The sequence below is a fragment of the Anas platyrhynchos genome, chromosome 1 (genome assembly GCF_047663525.1).
Source record: "Anas platyrhynchos isolate ZD024472 breed Pekin duck chromosome 1, IASCAAS_PekinDuck_T2T, whole genome shotgun sequence".
Classification (NCBI taxonomy): Eukaryota; Metazoa; Chordata; class Aves; order Anseriformes; family Anatidae; genus Anas; species Anas platyrhynchos.
The window spans coordinates 98,251,129-98,276,358 of NC_092587.1; the positions used below are offsets into that span (position 1 = coordinate 98,251,129).

The 25,230-nt window shown below is 39.0% G+C and overlaps 1 long non-coding RNA gene across 3 annotated transcripts in view; it reads right to left on the reverse strand.

The window, feature by feature from the left end:
- LOC106016455 (uncharacterized) overlaps positions 1–25,230 on the reverse strand; it is a 71,535-nt gene that overhangs the window by 42,328 nt on the left and 3,977 nt on the right. Inside the window, exon 2 of one of the 3 annotated variants that reach the window (XR_011804102.1) lies at positions 17,336–17,410. The exons of the other annotated variants lie outside the window; for them this stretch is intronic. This is a non-coding gene — a long non-coding RNA (uncharacterized lncRNA). The remainder of the gene's footprint in view (positions 1–17,335; positions 17,411–25,230) is intronic. 3 annotated transcript variants of the gene reach the window in all.

Genomic DNA, 25,230 nt, shown 5'->3' on the forward strand with positions numbered 1-25,230 from the left:
AGTGTTTGAAGTGGTGCTGTATATACTATATGGCAAACTACACTTTTGGTTCACAGCTTTCCAGTGTGATACAGCTGTACCTAAAATTCAGCAGTAGCCTTGATGCCCACCAAGTCCCTGCAGGTCCAACAGCTACCACCTGTTTGGGGACAGAGTCCCAGCTCCACCAGGGAAAGGCATGTTACGTCAATTCTAGGGCTTATGGCCCCAGGTGAGACAACTGACCCTCTACTCTTCACATGCATCAATCAGCATTCTGATAACAAACACTAGCAATGATATCCTGTTTTGATATGATATCCTGCCAATGGTATCCTGTTAGAACTCAGAATCCATCTTACCCAGTTCTACAGGGATGCTGCCTGGCAGATGCTAAAAACACCCGATCCACCTGGCCAGCAAGAAAGATGTTGTGTTGGAGCTAGGAACATCTAGGCACCACTCCTCCACCTCCACTCTCCTTTGGGCACCTCCCATAGGCATGGTTCCCAATATATAACAATTTTGTTCTCTTTTCTGTTTTCCTCCACATCTAGAAAGCCTCTAGTCCCTGTGGTCCCTCCCCAGGGCTCTGGAAGGTCTGCTCCTGTGCTGAAGCACACAGTGGGAAATTCTGGTGCTGCAAAATACAAAAGCAAATCTCTCAATGGCTAATTAGAACCAGCATTTAGTGTACGTTTCACTTAACTCTTAGTAATTTTCTACTTTTTCGGGGGTGAGGGGCAGCAGGGAACACAAAATCCTGTGATACAGCTATCTATGCTACCTACACACTGTACAGTCTGGCAACTAGGAAAACATACCACCTATTTTCCTTCTGTTTCCATTCCCTTCAGATTTATTTAATCTTTTGTTTTTCTTTCAGATTCTGAAACTCTTAAGTAATCATAAAAGCTCTTGAAGAGTGAGGTCCTTTATCTTTCCACAAAATTAGTACAGAAAAGGTTACTTTCCTGTGCAGCTGGAGGCATACACTTATAAGTGAAAGAGTGGCTCATTCTCCTCAGCCAGCCAGTTCTCAGCCAAGAATCTAACAAAGAAATAATTTGTGTTTATTTGAGAAGTTATTCCCCACGTTGTATCACATATTCACAATGCTCTAGAGGAACAATAGAAGACAAACCCTGCCCCAGGAAACTTAAAAATAATGAATTCATGGTTCTTCTCTCCCTCCAAGAATTGCATACTAGTTATTATGGAAAAAAAACATTAAGAGCTCAACGTTACAGGGGGGAGTCAGGCTGAGGAACAATGCTCTTTCTTCTACCCACATACCCTTTTTCACTTCAAGGGCAAGAATGCCTACTCCCATCTCCTGCTTGCTGTGAAGAAAAGAGAAGGGATACAGCAGGGAAATAGAGTCTGTGGGATGAATGAACTGAGCCAGTCTTTCTTCCCACCTGAGCTATGGAGGGGCTGCTATGCTGAGGATCTGGAGACATCTGCAAAGAAAATGCTTTGCCATACAACCTGTGCTTTCTCTCAGCTCCCCCTTCACCTGCTTATGCAGCAGGTGCAGGATCTTCTCCCCATGAACACCCGCAGTAGGTCAGCATCCATGTGGAAACACGGGCATTGAGCCTGCAAGGGGGGAAATCCTGAGAGAAAGATGAGATTGAGGGCAGGGGAAGTAAGTGGACAGTAAGTGGAAAGAGCAGAGACCTTTAGGACAGAGAAAGAAAGATGGACTGGGTGAGAATAAAGGGAAGCATAGATGAGAATTAAGCTCTTGAAGGCAAAGGGTGAGATTTGGGAAAAGAAAATAAGACAAAGCTAACCAACACCAACAGATCATGAACATGTTTGAAAGAGCTGAAGAAGGCCTTTCCTCATCTTCACTTTTTTTTATTTAAAGTTATTCTAAGAGAAAATTACAATGTTTGGGAGATTGAATAGGAACAAACTAGAGGCCATGACACAAATAAATAAAAATAAGTAGGTAGGGCTAAAACATGGCTTTCTTAAAAAGGATAAGAAAAAAAATCTTGTAGCGCACTAGTGATCCAGGCCTCCTATTGATTGTGTAATGTATCCTACTTAGTATCTATAAGCATTTTAGCCAAAATCCACTGATACATAGCGGTGTGTGAAATACCAATGTTACCTATGCAAAGGTCAGACAACACTAACACTAGCTAGCCAGCTGCAATCATGAAATGGATAAGAATTCATGCAGTTGAAGCAACGACTTGAAAGTGTTGAAAGTATTATGACGAACATCTTTATAGTTCTTTTCCTACAAGCATATAGTTGCGTATAATGCATATAGGCATAGTTTCCTACAGCTGCATATAGTTGCAAAAGAGTTTTTTTTTTTTCCTAACAGGGGAGAGAAAAAAAATCAATAGATATCCTCCAAATTTCTCAAGTCTACTTTATTATTATTATTTTTTTTTTTTTTAAAAAAAGGAATTAAAGTGACAATAAGGATATTCTGCTTCTAGACAGAATTACTTCTGTCTCAGGTTATACAGTCAGAAAAGGGAAATAATGCCCAGGCTACCTGGCTTATTAGCATGTCCAGGAAGAGAATTGACAGCTTGTTAACTGTGCCTTCTGCTTCCCCTCTCCAACTCACTGATAGAAGTAGCTGAGCCAACAGGAGCTGAGGGGGAAAAATATCTATTTACTACAATATGGTAGCAGTAAATTCTTCCCTTCTCCAAGCAAAAAGGATGAAAAATGGTTCAGAGAATTATCTAGTTCACAATGATTCCTGGACCTCCTTAGTCACACAGTATTTTAGGTTATTCTTAAAATGTGGTTTCTATTCACTAAACATTTAGATAAATGTCATTGATACTTTCTTGAACTAAGATAGATATGTTATTTGATTTCAATTTAATAAGAAGTCTTATAAATTCTAACCAGCAGAAAGTTTGAGGTTGTTATTGAGATGCCAGAAGTAACTGAAGAGATTGAGTGGGCATGTGTCTTTGCCTTATTTTGAAATTTGTAAGCAATTTCATTATGCTTATTTGCACAATAAAGTGAAAGCAGGTGTGAAACACTGGTAAGATTCATCTCTTTGCTACAAGGAATGTTTGCCTCTTTTCCTTATTTATTCAATCTGTGATCCAGAATTCTGTCTTGAACTTGCATATTCTTCCCTGGTTGAGTTTTTTTTTTTTTTTTTGTTATTAACAACACACTCAAGGAGATTGGGGGGACAGAGATTCTACAGGTGACTGCTTCTAATTTCTGTTATGAGATAAGCAGAACTAAAAGTCTTCATAGCCAATTACTGTGTACAGTAGTGACTTTCTCCACAATATTTGTTATTCAGTACAACATTTTGCTAATGCTGCACAATATTTTTAAATATGAAAATACATATTGAGATGACAGATGAGTGTTCCATAACTTTCATCCTTGGACTAATGATTCTTTGTTTGCATCGACACAAGGAATCATAACAGTTCCTGAAAAGTTGGTATGGTTTGTCACATCTCAGATCTATCAAGATCTCCCTATTTTCTGCTATTTTCAATACAAAAGAAAACAAAAAATGCATTAAGTTTTAGAAGCTTAGCTTAAACCTTAAAATCAAAATAGTTGACATAATTCTAGATAAGTCTTTATATATGGACAGAGTGATCAATATTACCCAAACAGGCCTGGAAATGACTTCAAGGTACAGTCACAGAGTACGTTAACATTTAACCTACAAATAAAGGCACAAAGGCTTATTATTCAAAGTCAGCTTGTAGAGCAAACACTGCAGTTGTCATCTGGCAAGGCAGAAGTGAAAATATTGGTACATTTAGCATACAAGGTCTCCTGTTTTTTAAACCAGTGAAAATACATGCCTAATTTTTCATTCACTTTTCCATGCTGGGAAAAAGTATTCTAGTCATATTAACACTCACAGAAAAGATGAAAGACTAGTAGAGCCTCATCTGGAATGCCTACACACAGCAGAAATAGTAGGGTCTTATGTTTCCTTTTGGCTAGGAATATGGCAATTCAAAATTAAATGTTTGGTTACTTAATTTGAAGCCAAGATGACTGAATTCCTCTTAACAAAAAGGTTTATTGATATACGTTGAAGACCTCATGAACATCATACACAGTAACACAGAAAAATGAGACTAGAAATTTTAACTCAAATATAGAACGTTGCAAATGATCTAAATGGCAATTCATTCTGGCTTTGTCTTTTGCACCTTTTTTCACTTGCTGTTTGTTTCTCTAAACACCTATGAGACATAGGGCAGATGTGTGGAAATGAAGGCCAGTATACTTTGGCTTGATTTGAGGAATTCTGTGCTCTGGTTGAAAGCCTCCAGGGTTATGCAAGCACCCAGACAGTAGCACACAAGATTATGAGAGTCCCCAAAGATTAAATTTTGGCTAGTTAATCTTTTATCTAAAGCTTCATTTGGACACTAGTTTATTCTGTTAGCCCATCTACATGAATTTGCATATTCTCTTTCCGTGTCTCCTCTTGAAAGTTTCTACAGCATACATGTCTCTAGCAAGATACATTCTGCTGTGACACCTTGAGAGAGGATTTGGGGAAGAGGGTGAAGAGTGAATCTTGCTCACAGTTGCTTTTATGCTTTCTCAAGAAGATAAGAATACAAAGCTACCAGAAAGGCAATCACTCAACTTAAGCCAAAGCAAAGCCTGCACTAGCACCTACCCACATACAAGTAGTAAGAGCCATCCACAAATTATCCACAGGTCTAAAGGAATCAGCAAAACATTTTAGTTTTGCCCCAAAATTGCAAAGCTAATAAAACATATCATTCTCCAACAGGTCTTTCCACGCATTTATTGAGGCAGGGAAATTAAGGTAATTCAAAAAGCTCTTTGTCCTGGCAGAATTGTCTTAGCGATTTACAAAGATGTGACAGAGGGCAACAGTTTGCCGTATTACCAGCACTGAGGCCTGGACCTCATAACGGCTTTGAGATCTATTGGTGTATGCCACTGTGAGGAAAGATGACTTCCCCGTTTCCATGGAAGTGGATATTTTGGTCCCTCTCTCAGCAATTCTGTCATCAGAATAACAAACCCCAACCAAGTCACCAAGCTAATGGTAGCAAGGATTTGTCCATCAACCTCAAGGAACAGATGTAAAGGTAAAAGCAGAAAAACATTTTTGCTTTTCACATGGCCATGGCATATAATCTTTAAAAACAATCTATATGTCACAGTTGGCTGGAGTCAACAAGAGACCCTTATCACTGGCACTTTGAAGTCAGCAAGACAATGGACATGCTGAAAGACCAACCATATATGTGTGTACAAAAAAAAACTATATACTGATTGCAAAGAACAAAGTAACAACTTTTTTCCATAAAGCCCAACATGAAAATACTTGTCTTTTAGACGTGTTAGTATTAATAATCCAAATGTCCTCTCTGAAGTAGAAAAGAGGAAACAACAACAGTAGCAGGGCTATTTGATTTTTTTTTTTCCTGCAGTACTTTTAACCTAGGCAGGCATAGAATTGCACAAGTAAAATTCCCTACATACAGGAGACAGTCTGAACTTCCTGTAACATGAGCATGCACACATTAATCGGAAAAGGTTCTGCACAGCTAAAAAAACTAATGAATAAAAATCTATATCTGGAAATGAAGTACTGCTAAAATACACACTGCAGGCAAGAAAAAAAAAACAGTAATGTTTTACCTGGTAGCAATTGTATCTGGATGGTAACTCTAGACCTAGGAATTCCTAAATCCGTAATTCTACAAGCTTACCAGAAAATGTTTTCCCTGCATTATATTCAATTTTATATACCATCTTCTCACATGTTTTCATATTACAAAGAAAAAAAGTCCTTCGTACTTTTAAATTTGTTCAGTTACATTCATCTTTACCTCTTGAAAAAGATGTTGTGATAGCTAAATGGGACTTCATCATATGAGTGAAAAAAGCGTGGAGAAAAAAAAAACAGTTTTGAGCCCCTATTTATCAGCCTCAGGTATTACTTCATTTGCTCTCCTTTCTTGTTGAACATTGTTGGGAATTTCCCTAGTTTGTGTGCAAGCATCAGTAACCACTAACAGATTTTAGTGACTGAGAACAGCAAAAGCACATTAACAAACTAACCCAGTCATCTTTCCTGCTAGGGATGCTGATATCAAACAACTTCAGTCTCACTTCACCTGAGCAGAACAGAGACCTAATAACCTAATGAAAAGGGGTAACCTAATAACCACCAAAAAAGGGGTATAGCACACAACAGGTGGTTGGAGGAAAATTAAAATACAATTCTTTCACACCCATGAAGGTATGAAACCATGATTTCTCAACCAAATCAATAAAATAGAGTCAAGCAACAGGAAAATTTCTTTGCACAGATACTACCAGCTTCTGAATAGTTTGTTTTTTTTTTTTGTCAGAAAGGGTCATTGCTTACTTACATTCAGAGTCAGCTTACAAGGCCCCTTCTGCCATACTCTAATTTCAACAGTGTTCAGCCTTCTGCATAGACTTCTCCATTGCATCCAAGGATAGATTCTACTGCTCCCATTTTTTTCAGAATTTGGACTCATGAAAAAATTAACAACTTTCTCTGAATAGTGAGGACTGGTGGGAACTGGCAGGATGCCCCCTGACAAAGCAGGATAGGAACACCCTGCCTGAACTTGTAAATCCTGAGGGAGTCCAGACACAAAAAGCCAGGAAGAGGAAGGGGGCGAGCAGAGACAAGGACAAGTCACCCATGTGCAAGGTTGGACTCAGAATAGGCAAAGCTATTCTGGAGTTGCAGTTGAGACCTGAGCAGAGCAACAGAGTGTCTGAAAGTACATTAGTGGTAGAACAAAAACATAGGAAAAATGTGAGCCTGTTAATGAATAGGGAATCGACCTGTATATGAGAAATATAGAAGAGGCCAAGGTATTTAATATACCTTCTTTTCATCAGTCTTTGGAATGGAATACTTGAGTAAGCCCAATATGCACTGGTCCACGGAACTGGACAAAGCATACCTAAGCATGCTAGCCAGCACCACCATGAGACCACTTGTATCATCTTCAAAAGGCTGTGGTAACTCTTTTGGTCCCCAACGAGTAGAAGAAAGCAAACATTATTGCCATCTTAAAGGAAAAAATACACCACACAATTTAACCCCAACTAAAAGAAAAACAAAAAAGCCACTTAATTCCCTGCATCCTAGCCTTGCCATTCTATAAGCCATTTGGGCACCCTTAAGTGCCTGAGCAAATTATTTACCAAGTCCTCATGAGACATGTCGATGCATGTGAAGGACAGAAAGGCAATTGGGAACAGCCAGTGCAGATTTACAGAATTGCATTTGAGCAGTGTGATTACCTACTATGATGAAATGGCTGGCTCTGAACCAGGGAAAAGTAGAGAATGTCATCTACTTTTGCTTTCTAAAGACTTTCACTAGTGTCATCAGACAGATAAGTCAGAGTGACTGGAAATAAGTAAGTGGACTAAGGTGGGTGAAACACTGTCCAGACTTTCAGGGTCAATACTTTAAAGTCAAATTGACAGTCATAGTTTTGTTTTTTAAATGACTGGTATTTCTTCAGGTTTGATGTTGGAGTTAATGATTTGAGACATCTTCACCTGTGATCTGGTCAATGGTGGTAGGGGGCACACCTCAGTAAGTTTGTGGATGGCACCAGACAGCAGAAGGGAAGGAGGCTGACACACTGAAAGACAGGACTGCCATCCAGAGGGGCCTTGACAAGCCCAGAGAAAGGACCAATAGGAAGACTCAGTAGGTTCAACAAGGGCAAATGGAATTATCTGCATCTGGAACAGAATGACACCAAGCAACAGTACGTGCTGTGGGGCTAGAAAGTGTCTTTGCAGCAGAGGCAGCTTACATTAGTTACACCATAGAAAGTGCCTCTTCCATCTACTAAAAGCAAGCCTACCTCATACACCAGCTTAAACATTTCATTCAATTTCCCAGCCTAAAAATAAATTGCTGTAATCTGATAAGATGTCAGAAGGAAAATGAATATCAGAAAGAAAATCTGTCATAATATAGACTAGAAGCAACTAGAACAATATATTTCATAGGTTTTCCTCCTCTCCTAAATTCTGAGACTGGTCATCTGAACTAGCCAGAACAGAAAAGGGGACAAAATATATAAATAAAAGTCTGATGACCCATGACAGCCAGAGAGATGGTGAACAAGATGCAAATGAAACATTTATCAGAAGCCAAAGTGTAGACATGCCAGACATCCAATCTTCAAATAAGTTTTATCCTACAATATGCTATTGACACTGTCACTCATAACTTTTTTCTTTCCATTAAATGAAGTATACATGCCCTCTACTTTTTATCTGAGAATGTAAAATCAACTTTGATATTTAGAGAAGAGAAACTAGGCTGACCAGTTTGCAGTGCATAAGCTCAAGTAGGCTTCAGTAGAAAACTTATACAAGTTTATACCTATATTGCACTGCTTTTGTTAGACAGATTGAGTTCATGTTCTGCAAGTTTTTCAAAAAGCAGAGCTAGCATCAAAGTGAGAAGTGCCCAGCTTCCTGTTCACTTTGTAGTAGTTTTGCATTTTCAAACAGTGCATAATCATACGTGAGAAAATGGAGTCATCCAGAATTATTTTTGTTGAACAGCAAGTTATATGTAGAATTTCCATTATAAGGAAAAAATAAATAAGGAAAAAAAAAATACAGGCTCTCCTTGCTTTGGAAAAAGTACACTAAGACTTCCTCGAATTCAGTTCTGTAATATTTTCATATAACTATGCTCATCTCTGTGAAACAAGAGGACAAGAGGGCAGATAGACTAGACTTGGAAGTGCTGGTAAGATGAGAAAAAAAATGGCTAAAACACAAAGCATTGGTTCTCAGATGCTGCTACTAAAAATCATTAAGATATCTTCCACCATGAGTACCTGGTGCTTTCCATTTGTTTACAAAACTAGTGATCTGAGCTTTGAACACTACATTTGAATTAGTTCACCTGATCAGATGAACCATCACAGCTCCAAGTGAGCCAATAAAGCTAAATGAATTTACAGATGCTAGAGACTTTGTCTTATGCTGCACCCATCAGAAAGAATTTTCTAATTAACTTTAGAGGCTCAGCGATGTCCTCACAAGGATTTTCCCAAAGTCATCCAGTATTGTTACTTGGTCAAGTATAGCAAGAAGGAAGGGGTGGGTCTGCAAAGCCTACTGACTGTCCCCACACACGCACAGAAATTTCTCCCACCCTCACCAACAGCAGCTGGCAGGGCAGTGAGTGAGGCTTGTCCACAGAGGAGAGCAAGAAACCCAGGTGCTGCACTGCACGTCCTCTGCTGTCAGCCTTGACCATCACCCAGCAGCATGAGCAGATGCCTGGTATCTCATTCTGTGGCACAGCTACAGGAGTAAGTTGGGAGAACAAGGAAGAACAAGCTGTTTTTGCCCAACATGGCTTCTCTAATTGCCTGAGGATTAAGCTGCCCCGAGATATGAGTGTTCCCCTTTCCTGATACCCTGTCCTGTGCTGCAGCTGCTCTATGACAATGCCCAAGGACCACTGCAAGAAACACCAGAACTTAGGACCTCCACCTGGTCACCAGCTAAAATCAGCATCTGCACTCTCTACTCCAGCTCCCAGGATTCAGAAGGCCACACCAGCTAAGCACAAGCTGATCTTTTCTGGAGCATCAGCAAAACTATTTGAATATTTTCCCTGTATACATCCCAGCAGTTTTTTCTCCTTTATCATACAGACTGTATAGCTTCTAAGTAAAGTACCAGTATTTTAACTTCGCAGAAGAAAATCCTGTTTTTAAATTTCAATTAAAAAACTTCCTCAGTAATAGGACTTCCAAGAGCTTACTTTCAGATGACTAATAAAATTCAAAACAGGTCTCCCTGATTTGTTTCACTGGTACAATATTCCCTCTTAAACTATTGCCAAAGCTCCCATTCTAAGACACACAGAAGTTTTTCCCAAAGTATCTTCCTCCCTTATTAATATAAGGCATTACTCCCAGGTCTGTCATTGCAGCAGGTTTTCTTTTTGCTGACCACAAACTAATCATACACAGATCTCCAGCCAAACACTGTTGCTAGCTTAGTTTTCTTCTCCACTTAGAGAGTTCAGAATTCACAGAGGTTATGTCATATCTTCTGCATTATTGTACACACAGTGCATTACAATTATTCTGCTAAACCTTAAGCAATATTAGCATATATAACTAGCAATCCATTTACTACCATGTGGTAGAATTAAAAAACAATGTGTAATCTGGATTTTTTTTGTCTCATTCTTTTCACCCTCTAGGTGTTACAATTAATTACACCAGTGTTTTTTTTTTTTTTTTTTTTTTGTTTGCAAGTATTATTACAGTTAATGATGATTAGTGTAGATAATTTTGTTAGGCTCCCATTCCCTAGCTTAGGGGTATCACTTTCATTCTAAAGTGTTGTTTCTTATCTAACTTTGAAAATGAGATTAGATACATTTAAAATGATGTTTCTTATATTGTCTAACTATGTAGATTTATATGGTAATTTAAAATCTGATAAGCTATGAATGGCATAAGACTGCAATAAAGCAATCACAGCAGCTGACACTTTGAAGAGAATTAAATTGAGTCTTGCTTCAAAAGAAAGACAAAAAAATATGTACTACTACATGCTGGGGACCAGAGTGCTAGGGGAAACATTTATGGCTAGAGAGTCATTACTTAACTTACATGCAGTGCCCTCATTTTCTCTGCATGACTGGACAGGTGCATCCATTATGTGTTATTTCGGGAAGAGGAATAAAGGAAATAAATGGTCAAATACGAAGACCTGCCTAGAATGAGATTGACTGTGAGGATTTCTGTGATGGGGCTTGGATTACAGGCTTCTCCTGATGCAGTTCTCTTTACATACTTTTGAACAGACACAGATGGGAGAATAAGGGAGGAGTGACCCCAGTCCAGTGGATACAGTTTCTTCTAGAAATTCAAATGCAGGCATGGAAAAAAAAAAAAAAAAAAAAAAAAGAAAATATTGCCTTCAGATTTAAATGCATCTTCTAAACCAAAAATGGAAATTAAGTTACATATATGAACTCTGCATGGAAATGCCCATTTCAGTGTACGTGAAAGGGAACCAAGAAGTGCAATGCGTGCTCTTTGTGAAGAACGATGCCCCTTGGGACCATCAGATAGCACAAAATTTTGCAGAATGGGAAGCTCTACTCTGATTTTCTTCATACAAGAAGTTTCCTATCACCTTCCCTAAGAAGGTATACCTATTAGGTATAGGTTCTTAGATGTTAATGTGATACTTCAGGGAGGTGATAGGATGGAAAAGACTAAAGGTATGGAGATGAGAGACATATCAGTTTGAACTGTAGCCCTTGAACCCTGGAAACACAGCATAGGAGCCTCCAAAATCTATAGCAGGAAGGGTTCTACACAGGTCTGAGGGGTACAGAGACACCAGGGTATCATTATCTTAGACACTTCAACAAGCACCTTTCTCTCCCAATGAATGACGCCAGGCCCTCTTCTCCCTGTCTCAAGGCTTCAGAGAAAAAACATCTGATTACAGTCCCTCTTCATACATTTGCCCTCCTAATGACATGCTTTGGCTATGACACAGATTGACTGGTGACTGGAGAAGGCTACAGTTGCATTATGTGACCTTGCTGGAATGTATAGTAGACGGGCTTTGAAAACGTGGGTTAGATTGGCAAAGGGAGGGATGGGCTGTGCCTTATATAAATCTAGTTTTTAGCAAGGGGAAAAAAAAAAAAAAAAAAAGCAGATACACGTGTAAAGTCAGTGCATCTTTAAGGGCAGCTGAGTCTGTCTGAAAAGCAGTAGTATTTGTGATCTACTTGTTTTTGTTATACAATCCATGTATTTATGACCAGATGGTGATCAAACTATTATAACCACTGTTCTTGCAGATTTTACATCTGAATAGTAGGCACTGCTCTACCAGACAGCTGAGCCACAACACATCCCTTTCCTGGCTACACAGCCTGATTAGTTATCTGAAATAAAGAGGATAATCTTAGGTGAAAGTGATGGAGTTCCTTTACTCTGGAACAGGCTAGTCCTGAGCTAGCAAGCAGAATTCTCACAAGAAATAGGTAGTAGGTAGTGTGATTCTCCTTCACTTTTAGAAAATAGTTTTTGTTTTCTACTTTTTCCTCCCTGAAGTCCTACGCATGGCTGGAATAGTTGGGATAAGGGCCTGAAAAGGAGTTCCTGAACCATGGAGGAATATGCCCTCCATTAGCTTTAATGGGAAAATAAATAAATAAAATTATATATATATATTTTTATCTCCCAAATGCAGTCTATGTCTGCAAGAGTTCAAGCACTTCCTAAGTTAACCAGAATTTTAAGGTATGAATCCTTCTTCTCTTAAAAAAGAAGTTTTCTGAGCAAATGCTAGCTCTAAGAACTCAGATCTGTTTGTTTGCAAGTCATTTGTCATTTTATTATTTGCTTTTTCTGCAAATTACATCCTCTTAGGCTGGGCTGTTAGCTCAACTGTGTGTCTGCTCCCCCTGCCTTTTTCTGCTTTCTTCTTCTGCCCTCTACACACTATTTCCTTCCCTGCTGCAACCTGGGCATAGCCTCCATCCCTCCTTTCTTCCAAAAACAAGATCCTCCCAACACAGGGCACTGCACCCAGGCCAGAGCTAGCACCAGGCACCTGCCTCTGACTCCTGCCTCTTCCCAAAATACACAGCACAGAGTGAACAAATAAAAGCAATATCCTCCCTCATAGTCCCAAATAGATTGTGAACAAGCAAAAGATAAAAGACTTTGAGCAGATACCCCTGAATTAAGAAGTAAATATTACACAGAAAAAGATAAGCTTCAGCTCTTAAATCACTTAATGCTTCCCCTGAAGTCACAGATCTACCACAGGCCAGGGAAGTCAAATCCAGGCTGTTTTAAAAGATGAAGGCAAGGAGGAACACTGCAGGCAGGACTCAGCTTTCCATCATGCTCTTTCATCTCCAGCAATCCTTGTTTCTCATCTGACACATCTCTGCTGTAGTCTGCAGTGCTTTTAATATCAGAGATACATGCAAAAATTTTCAGTGTCAAACCCACAGCAACAAAGAGTTCCAACAATTTCTGTGAAATACATATTTTCCCCCTGCCTGGTCAAACTCTTTAGCAGTATCAGTTAAATAGAGCTGCATAAATCCAATATAAATCAACTGTTCCGCTGTTCTTCAGCTTGGAACTCTTAAGTATCATTATGCTTTCATACTGCTCTAACTCAGCCAAGCAGCAAGTGGTATCTGCTAATAAAATGGCCTTTTTGTGAGGTGCTCATAGAGTATCTCTGCATAACCAAGAGCAAAAACAGTTGCATCCCTCCTTTTGGCAAACTGTCAGCTAGGCAAGATACTTAGACTAACCAAGCAATGTATACTAACACCACATGCTCCAGAGTATTCATAATCATGCAAATATCTTTGGCCCATTGACTGAGTTTCCGCAAGTGAACAATTAGTTTCTCCTCTATAAATTTTAATAAGCATAGGGCAAACCATCTACACTGTAGCTGTTAGCTTTCTCCTCATCTCATTATTACACAAAAATCCATTTGGCATTTGTCAGCTTTCTCTGTATATCTTCAGAAGAAAATTGGTCTCAATATTCAGCAACTTCCTTTTTTAATACTTTGTCATAAACAAAAACATTTATTCACTGCTCCTAGATTTCTCTATGCGACTAGACAAGAAGAGTTTCACTTGGCAATTGTACTTCAGAGTATTTTCATAAGCAAATCACCAACTATTCATAAGTTTTACGTGGATCTACTATAAAAAGGAAGTGCTTGCTCCACTTTTCAACACACAGATGCAACTTCATTACAGGTTCAAGGATGAGCAACTCTAAATGCATAAACTCATAACCAATTAGCATTATGGAGAGATCTTCTGTACTTTGAAAACAATTTATGCAAGTAGCTAAGGGAAACTTCCCTGTGATTATTAATTATAGTGGGTAATTAAGACTATTAATATTACTGACTTTTTCCTACTAATTCACTTCAATTACTTGGGAATACTTGGAAATAAGTTTTTTTGTTTTTTTTTTTTGTTTTTTTTTTTTTTGGAACAATTCTTGTTCCAGCCTTGACCAAGAGATCCCTTTTCAGATGAACCGTTAGAGCATGGAAAGTGCATTCTCTCTCTATAACCAGTACAAACCACATGTAAAAGAACCCAGTTCAAGTGTCTGGATTAAAGACAGCTGCAGTAATTTAAATTGCACCTGTAGCATGGCAGTACGAACTTCTTCACTGATCTCACATACGTGCTTTCCAGCTCAGCTGATGTCAGGACATATAATAGTGAGAAGCAACAAGGCAGAAAAGAATTCCTTATTTTTGTTAGGGGTGGAAAGCACTTGCTTAAGTACATTATAGTGTGCCTTCAGGCCTATTACTGCTACGCTGGCTTGAGGTTCCCAGTATTATAACAGTGACTGTCACAGAACCCTGCTGTCAGTTTCAAGGGGCCTACCACTGGCTTATTTTATATATTTAAAGGACTACTGCAACACAAAAGCAATTTTTTTTTTTTGCCATCTTCACGTGTCAAATGTTTTGCATCTGATCCATGACATTTTCATACAAGGCTTGTATTTCTGTAATGCACAGCACCTTCCAAAAGTGCACAAAGCACTCTGTCACAAGCAGCTGTTTCCTTCCTGCAGCTCCCCAAGAGAGCCCTGCACGTGGATTTTATTAGCTGGCTCAAAATGCAATAGGCCAGGTGTGGAGAGAATATGACAGCAGACACTCGCTAGTTTAGAGAAACAAACAAGAAAAAAGTGATAATGCAGGCTTCCAAACTTTTTTGTTTTGTTTTGCTTCTGCTGTGCAGGTAGGAGAGGTGGCAGAGATGCATAGCTGTGATTCCAACATTCACTAAGGGGACCAGGAAGCAAGTTTAGGCATTGGACACTGACCATCCAAGACTGGCTGTTGCCTAGTTCTTTTCCCTCATGCTCTTTTGACTACTCTACAACCCTTCCCCACCACAGTGCCTGAGACCATTTAGAGATATAGCTCACTCCAGACATGACAGATGAGACTTCTCAGGATTTGGATTATGTCTGAACAATTGTTTATTACTAACCAGAAGGTTTGTGGTAAGGGACAATCACTCTGCTAGGCTGCAACAAAGTCTTTGACATAGTCTAAAGTATTTTGAACTGAGGACGGCACCTAAAATATTTTATAACAGAGCAGTTTTGGAGACCCAAAGGAATCCTGGGTTCAAGGACTGTTTAAGTGTAGATTTCCTAAGTGCAAATTTGGCCCATCTGCTCATTCAGTCTGGACATGAACTGCTGCATACCACAGGGCCTTCAAGTGAGGGACTAGTCCCTCTTACTCAGAGCTGTAGATGTACACTCATACACCATCAGAATGATGGTGATTATTCACCTCTAGATGTGCCTTATGCTTTACGGGCATACATTAAGCCTAAGTCCCTTCTCTAAGGGCTTGTATCCTGAAATGCATTTAAAGTTTTGATATAGAATCCAAATAGCCCTGAGGCTATTTAATTTTCCTTTCAAGGTGTTGTGGATTTATACTTAGGCCCCTTCTCAAAAGGCCATTTTTGACCCAATGACCCATGATGGTTTCTTCAAAGCAAGCTACAATCTATCAGTCAACTTCTGTTTAGTTCACAGATCATTGATACAATGGAATTTAACAGCTGCTCAGTAGCTATTATAGTCTCTCATGTCAATCTGGTTGCCAAGGGTGTACAACAAATGTCAAAAGTCTTCAAGAATAATTTTAATTGATATTTACTGACCATACACAAGATGTAAGCCTTTATGCCCTAGCTTTTCCTCCAAAGGGTAAAGCCAAAATACCCTACAACATGAGAATTAGAGCTGCCAGAACAAATTGGTCAACACAGCATACATCAGATATATCCTTAAGCTGTAGGAGCTTAACAACACGTTTACTCAATAAATCCCTGCTCTTTGTTTCACTTCTATAAAATAAAACCAGCTAAACTTGAACAAGTTAAAAAGGGAATGTTTTTTTTTATTAAGACTTCGCTTCTATTTTGTTATAGGTCTGTTTTTTTACAATCAGTACTTGAAAATACCATCCTCAGAATGTCATGAATGCATCAAGTTTCAAGAACAGAAAGTCAGGTTATATAGATGGAACAATATTTATAGGCAGACAAAATAGTTTGTGAGGCCAAATAAATACATGATCTGTATTTTCTGCTTTGAATAAGTAATTGCCAGAGAAAAGAAACAGTACAAGTCTAAAGAAAGTAGAAAGAAATAGTTAAAGATCCCAAAACACAGCCCTGAAATCCAGCCCTCAAAAGCCATCCAAATATGCAGGTCTCTATATTAGAGTAATTAAGATCATGCTTTTTAAACCTCTTGAACTCTAATTTTAGATATAACATACAATATTGATAAAGCAACAGCTCTATTTGAGGATGACCCTTGCCAAGTGACTGAGCAGTTTCCTATGCTCCAAAGAAAGCAGCCATTGTCCCACATGCCTGTACTGCCTCTGACCATTTTTCCTCTGCAGATAGAAACCTTCCCCTGCATTTTCTGCCATGGCTTTGTACATCCACCCTGCCACCATCTGAGATGAGGATAGGTCACAGAAAGTAAGTACTGTGGGTGCTGAGGAGGCCAAAGAAAAGCAGGATGATAGGTCCCTGTGGAAGAGGCAAGGGGGTGATGCAGTCCCAAGGAAGCATCACTGACAAAGTCCAGTCTGGAATGAAGACTATTCTCACAGCAATGCACACAGGACATGAAGAGCAAAATTTACAAGTTTCTGCTCAAAGCCACATTCAGTGGCGGTTTGGAGAGACACAAAGGCTGAACATGGAAACATGAAGCAGCAGCTATCTTCCTCTTTTGGTATTAGCAATCAATTTTGTCTATGTTGGTAAGAAGACAAAAAAAATGTAACCTCCCTTTTCTTTATTAAAGAAGGAAATGGGCAGAGATGCACTAGATTAGTAGTTAAAACATGAGAAATGCTTCTGTGGCCTACTTTCAAAAGGTAAAAGTAAAGTCTGCTGTTTGACTAAAAAGTGTCCTAAACACTAGGCTCTTAGCAAGGAGTAGGCAGAACCTGAGACACCACTTGGAATGTAGTACTTGGAATCAAGGACTGGGAGAATTACAAACAGTACTCTGTCCTCTAATGCTCATACGTGATGACACTTGAGCACATATGAGTAAGACCATGTGATTTTTGCAGTGAATGAAGAGGAAAGACTATAATAATTTATTACAATATTTCTTCAAAACATTTTTATATTTCCTATTATATCCATCAAACTGCAATCAGACTCTGACCAGGAGCGTAGGTATTTACATACCCAGAAAACTTTCTCAGACTGTCAGGGCTTCTCTGCCACCATCCTATAGGATTTTGGAGTCATGTGGAAAAGAACCTGAAAGGAAGAGCTAGGATTAGAGCTGCATTCAGGTAGAGGGGTAGACATCAGTTTTCATTTCATCTGACAGAAGTGACAATGAACACTGTATTATTAGATAGTACGGGAGTGATAAAATTCTCTTCTTCCACATCACCTTCTAGTGGATGCCTTTTAAAAGAGTGCTCTTAGTTGAGGGTTGTAAGCTAAAGGTTTGAGGAAGTGGGACTTTGTGTTTTGCATACAGATTATCATGCTTGCTCCCTCAGGTACATATGTAGCACAGAAAGGCTGGACATAAGGCTTGCTCATATCATCTGAGGTTTCTATTTGCTAGTAAAAGGCATGTCCAGCATGCCAATTTTAAGAGGCTCCAGGATGCATAGCTGGTTCTGTACAACCTAATCACTTAGCCCTCAGCTCATATGTGGAGTAAAAAATATTGGGAATTCAGGTCATTGCTGGGAGATAAGATCCCTTGAAGAGAAACTGAAGATTAATCAGGTAGTTCAGGAAATCTATTGTGAGGAAACTGCAGGCTCAGTCAATGTTGTCAAGAGGAGAATTTAGTCTCAGAATAATGAATATGAATAAGGCTAAGCTAAAAAGAGGAAAGTTTACTGATTAGGAAGGTCAGATATGGAATACATGGCTTAAAGAGGTCACTATGGAACTCTTGATACAAAGGAGTTAACTTAAATTTGAACAACATTATTAAAGTCACTGTTCTAGTTTCAAGGTCTGAGTAGACTAGCCCTCACATTCAGAGGAAAGAAAATGAGACTGTGTCTGAGCATCCATTTATGACTAGGAAAATACGTCAACCTGCTTCAAGGAACATCACTTCAAAATAAAATATTTGATTTTTTTTTTTTTTTTTTTTTTTTTACAATCCTGTGGGTTTCTAGAAAGTTTCTGGTGTGCTTGTTCATGTAATTAGATTGTCACAGATGCATTACAAAGCTGTGGAGCTATATTAATTGACCTGTTTTTTTTTCCAAAGTCAGAAATGTTTCATATGTAAACTTCTCAGAAATATATTTATTGTGTTGTTCCAAGAAGTGAGACTGTATCAAGAAAATGCTTTCCACTGTTCTTCAACTTATTCCCACATAGATATGGTCTCAACCGTATCTAGACACAAACGTACTTTCTGAAACATAGAAGTGAATGAAAATAATTGATATCTTCAATATCAAGTACCAAGGATATATTAATAGGAAACAAGCTATAAATATTATTAATATCACAATCATTATTCTATACACAGGCAAATTAAAGCACCGAATATCAGGTAGCTATTAGATTGGAGTAATCAGTAAAACATGCTAACAGAAATCACTAGAAGATCACTGCAAAAAATGTCCACTGTTTTTATCTCTGCAAAATTCAGGTCTTCAAAACAAGTCAGGCTCCCATTTTTTTTGGCTGATTAGTTTCCTGGAAATGAACTTCTGTATCCCTGCAAAATTAACAGGATGTTCTCATTGCCCTCTGTTTACAACCCTCTTTTCCTTGAAAAAAATCCCTAAAGGAGAGGCTGCTTGGGAGTAATGTAGGGCTCTAACACCAGTCCTTTATTCTGCACTAGCCACTGAACTCAGCAGGCAGCAAACAGCCTTGATTAAGTTATTTGTATTCCTCAGAGGTTTGCTGCTGCCTGGGTTCTCTCTGCAGTCCTCTAACCCCCAACAGGAACTGCTGAACAACTGAAAACAGTCCTGGCTGTTATATGCCATTAAGATATAATGATTGTCTTATGAGCATAGAACAGCAGCGTGCATTTAACTTGAGCTGCAAAGCTTTGGCCTCACTTTTCATTACACTAGTCTACCAGAAAGAGCTGAGAGGTTTTAAAGAGCTCTGATGCACAGACAAATCCTCAACAGGACACTGAGTCCTCAGCTTTCCCAGTTTACATGCATCTGTTGCCCCCTTTTAACATGCTCTCAGCTTTTAGACATTCCTAGCAATTGAAGACATTTCATTAGACTTTACAGCATGAATAAGTTCCTCAGTAAGTAACACCTGGCTGGGCTGGAGGAGACAAAGAAGCCAGAATAAGTCTCTCCCTGAACAAGCGGAGACAGATCTAGACATTGTATACAAAGGTATGATATGAAGCATCTAAACAGCTAAAGGACACTCATAAAACTGACTTTCCAGAACACCCCAGTTCTCTCATAAGGATTTCTCACCACACTCAGAAGTATTTCTAGCTCACATATTTACAATACTCTTTGACCATGTTACCCATGATGATGCATAAAACAGAAATAGCATAAGTAAATGCAACCAAGAGACTTCTTAAATAAAACAGCAAGTAAAGAACTGCTTAGTGTTCTGATAAAATAGTAGGGTAAAGACAATTCTTGTTCCTTAATTTACAGATCTAACCTGAGAGAATTTAAACTTAATCAGTAAAACAAGCAAATATGGTAAATTCCACGAAGTAGCAAGGGCATATCGCTTTCATACAGTACCATATTTAACTAGCTTGAAAATATGAATCTAAAAGTGATTTCTAAAATACCTTTCCTTTTTCCTTTCCTCTTTAAGTACTATTTGATCATTACTTTCTGTTTAAACTCCAAATACATTCAGGGCAATAGTTCATTCTGTAATCAATTAAAGCAAGCTCTGGGGCACAGAGTAGGGTTTAGGGACTGATAACCATGGAAAAATACATTGTTAGGTCTCCCTGCAATACTTTTCTAAAAGAGTTTTCACAGGTGTCATTAGGCTCATTATTTCTTAAACACTACAGATATTAGCATCAGCATAAAACCACTGTTCAGATACCCTCCTTTTTTCTGTCCATTCCTTCTCTTACTATCTTCTTCAAACTTACTATCTTCTCCAAAGCAAAGTTATCACATTTAAAAATCCTTCTTCCTCTTGTCAGCAAGAGGCTCTCATTCTCTTGCTTCAAATCCCTCCATATAACTTACATTTTACTAAGATTGACAGTAGTGCTCTAAATGCTGTCAGTATAGCATCTTATCTTACAATTCTACTCTTATCTTGTATATCATATTTGTCTAAAATCAAATTCTTAATTGCTTGGGGCTTAAAGTTGCCTCTCTGCCTCCTTTTATCTTAAAGCATTCCCAGGTCCAAGTGTTTCCCACCCTGACTGGTTAATTTGTAGGAGCTACGGGATCACTTCATGACAGCTAGAACAGCTGAGGTTACCATACCAGTGAACTAGGAATCAACTAAGCACATAATATTTCAGCTCCATGTTTTTCACTCCAACAGAAATCCATCACTGCCATAGGACTGGTTACATGGCATTCTGAAAGTTGCCAAGGTCAACTCATGTTATTTCATTTTCAGAGAGATATCCTGCTAGAGTAGTGAAGATACTTCATTTTCCATGTATTTTAATAAACTAACATGAAGTGACTGTAAATTATTAATCTCACATATACTATATTGTCCTTAAAACTTGGTAATCTGAAAAGGAAAAAGAAAGAACCATGAAGTCTCAACAAGGGAACCAAGTGTAGCACAGGAACTTAGACTGGAAAATACAAGGTGCTTTGTGATAAATAGGGAGGGAACATTAACTTTACAACAGGAGAATATGGCAAAGATTAGACATTCAAGACTAAAAGTAGTATAGATGACTTCAGACAAAAATGGGGCAATAAAATGTTAAGGTTTTCTAATAAATAAGAAAACCTTTCTTTGGTGCTAATTATATGAACTTAATGGAACTTCTCCCTGTCAAAATATTAAAACTAACTCACCCAGGAGTCCTGACTATCTGAAACGTACATCTCTCTACTGCTTTTGAAGTATCAGTATATACCAGTAAGCTTTCTAATTGACTATTTTATAAAATATAGAAAATCTTCATAAACATAAAATGAGACAATTTAAAGCCTTGAAGGTCTTTGCTTTTTATCTCACCAACACTTCAATGCATACCTTAAATACTGAGAGCACAGGTTTTTAGAAAAGGTACCTCTAAGAAACTGTCCAAATAATTACTGCATAGAGAGTGTCTATTCCAAGGAAGGAAAAGTCATGTTACACTTAGCCATTGTTTCCATACACCAGGGTGTTGAGGGCCTCAGTCTGCCCTTTTAGCAAAATAGCTGCATGCAGCTGAGGCACAGAAGTAAGCAACAGCAGCCTTCAATCACACTGTTTTTCTCATCCTTAAAACAGAGAGATTCAAGCATGTTCTAAGTGGCAATAACCACATGGCTTCCAATGTACCATGGTGGAAGAATGGCAGAGCAGGAGTGAGGCCTCTTCCTTGACCATGCTCACAACTGTGTGCCTCCTGCAGGAACTGCAGAGGAAGCAAGGACCCTCATATCAGCACCGAGGGGACCACCAGGCCAGACAGCTGCAGGCATTTCATGACATAAAAGTGACACAGGTAAAAATGGGAGCCAAGATTTTTTTTCTTTAAAGGTATTCATAAGTAGGGATTCATAAGAAATCAATCATTGCCTTTCATCAAAGAAAAAAATACATATCTAAATGTATATTAGTAACTAAGTACCACTTTTTTTTTTTTTATTTTTATTTTGACTAAAAGGCACAGGAGAGGCAATAAAAATATGAAGAAATAATTGAGGCATGCTATTTGGAGAGCAATTGGAACATTTTGCATAGTAGTGAGGATCACCTCTACAAACAAACTGGCGCAAGGAATCAGCAGCCCACTGCCAAACAGATAGACCCCTGTTTCCTGCCTGATGGCCAGCTTGCACACACTCTCCCATCAGACAAGATTTGAAGCCTCAGCCCTCAAGGTCTCCCTAAGGAACTGCAAGCTCTAAATTCCAGACAGACACACCCACAACCATACTTGAACAAAGATCCTCCTCTCTGTTGTGCCTGAGCATTCACCAGCAGATTTCAAATGCTAAGTATAAGGATAAATAAAAGCTTTTCATCATCTTCTTAGAAAACCCAACACTAGCAAGGGATGCTTTAAGAAGCATGTAAAGCATGGATCAATATTTGAAGTTTTATATGCCCTTTTGGATTATCTCACTTTCCTGTACCTGTTTGCCCTCTTTAATCACCTAGCCTAAGCAAAGGTCTATTTCTACAACATGGAGGCTTCAGCTCCTCACTGTTTTGGGGAGTTATGAATCTGCAAATCAATTTTAATTGAAATACTGTAGCATAGCATAGAGGTTAGAACAAGCTAATCAAGGCACTACATCTGAGATGAAAAGTCACTGATCCTAAAAGAGAAAGTCAAGAAAGTTATGGTTTAACATTCTCTTTGATCTGTGTGCAACTTCATTATTTAATTTGCTTCAGCTTGAAGAAGGTGGACAAGGAAGACAAGGTTTTATGAGAGAAATGATTTCACATTAATCCAGTTTCATTTGAGACTTCTGAAAAGCATTAACTTCTATACTATAGATCTGTTTCTTTTAGAATTTCCCCACACTCATATGGTTTAACACAAAAACAAAAATAAGATATTTTATCTTAACATGTCCCTTGAATCACTTAGATTATGTTATACAGGAGATGTGTCTCACTAAAGATGACAGTCTTTTGAATAAAATTACTAATTAAAAACTTACAATTGCAAAATTTACAGCTTTAAAGTTAGCCCTGTAGTTAAGACTTCTGAGAGGAATAAAGTATGAGACATGGACTGCTATCGAACAGCAGTAATGCAACTCCTTGAGACATATTGCAGACATTGCATGATAAATCTGGATAGTACATAACATTCTCCAGAGTATTTTCAATGCCATATCAAGCAAAAGAACAGACGGTAGCTTTACAAATAGCCTGCAGCTCAGAAGGATTCAGACATCTGTCTGTGAAGGCACTGGCGTGACTCCATTCTGTTCTTTGCGCCCAAACCCACGCCACACAGCTTCAGGACCAACAGAGGGATTTGAGATTGAGACCAAGGTCCCTCCAGCTTCTCCAGCAGACCACCTTCTTGCTCACAAACCCCGGCAACAGCCTCCTTTCTCACTGCTTTGCCACTTACCCTGAGCACTGATCAGCATGACACACCAGGCCAGCTTTCTGCCCAAGGGACTTCTCTGAGTTACCACATGTGCCTTTCCTGCCAGGTTTCCTACCTTCCAGGAACAGTATTTGTGCTTTCTCCCAGCCAGTTTCCTTCAATTGGGCTGGCTCATTCCTCAGGGTGTTTGGGAGGCATTAGCTGTGCTGCACAAACTGGCCACCACACCACAGTGGGGTGCTGACTCTGACACTGTCCCACCATCACATATCACCTGACCCCAGGGTACTGCAGAAGCAGTAACCCAGCAGCTGGGGTGCTTCACACTCTTGTACTATGCGTCTTTACAGAGGACATGACTAACCCAATCCTTTTAACTATTCCTGTAAGTATTCGTTCTACAGGAAAAGATGCAGAAAGAGCACAGGCCAGCACAAATATTAGGGAGGTATAACCTCCCAAAGCCCCTTAGCCCCTTGATCCTTTTCCTCCTTCAGCCTTCCCAATAAATAGCACACCATGATGTGTGTTGTGTGCAGTTGTTTTTTTTTTATTATTATTATTTTAGTATTGTTGTTGTTCCCTCCCTCCCCCAACCTCACCAAAGAACTGGTGAAAAAAGAGCCCCATGGTCACATTACAGGTCCAAGGGTACCTCTTGTTAGAAGAGAATAAGGACTTTTTCTGCTTTCTTCAGCCAAGCGCTCTTCTCCCAGGGCAATGCACTAAGTACCTGCCAGCTGTCTTCCATCTAGCAGGGGAAGCTCAATGCTTTTTCCGTAATGAAGGCCACCATATACATCTAAGCTATTAACTAAAAGACAAACAGGCACTTCTTTGATGGAAAGATGTGACTCTGTGAGGTAGAAATGGGTTAATAAATGTGAAAATGAATCTTACAAGGATAATGTGCCAGTGTCAAGCAGCAAAACAGCTGAAACACAGTTCCTACATCTCCTCAGGATGCATGATATTCTCATAAAATCTGGGCAGGGGAGAAACATTTGATGTCTGGCCCTACCATTTATATTTTTAGAAGGCTACACAACAATACTCTGACACCCCCTGAGGTAGCTAATGGTTCAACAGCCCTGTACAGAGAGGTTCTGTCTCCTTTCTAAGGCATACAAATCCATAAACCTTCACTGACCTGTAGTGTCAGTATGTTCCTGCCTGCAGCCCTTTTTTTCTGCTGCGTTAAAAAGCCTGATGAGACTGCTTATTGAATTTCTTCCTTTCAGCATCAAAGATACTGGCCATGCTCTCCAATTATTTAATAGATTCTGCTACAGTGGAGATCACTGATTCATTTTCACTAGAGATATCCAGTCATTGTAAAGAGCAATTATATATAATAACATCCTAGTAGTTCTCAAATGTTCTTTTATCAGACACACAGTCCAGCGATTACAGAGACAGCCAATGATCTGATATTGATAATAAAACTTAATGTCTTTGTTGTTAGTTTTACCAAAATAGCAGTGGTCTTGCTCTGCAGACCCCAGCACACTCAAAATGCAGTGGAACTGTTGGGGTTGCATTTTGTTTTGACTTATATTTATTCCATGGTCATTCCTTTAAAGCCTCACAAAAAGGTGTCTAATTCTTTTTTTTTTTTTTCTTCTGTTCAGTAGTGCTGTCTGGAGGAACAACACAGGAAAAGGGGAGATGCTGAGCTCTAAAGCCAGCTCTGTCACTGGGCAGCCTCGAGCAAGGCATTTTGTCTCAGTCTTTCCATCTGTAAAATGTGGAGCATAAAACTTTCCTACTTAACTGCACACAAGGGGCAAAGATCAATTTGTTAATGGCTGAGCATTAGCACTGTGCACAGTCCTTTGAACATACGTGTCCTAAAAATACTAAACCTTTT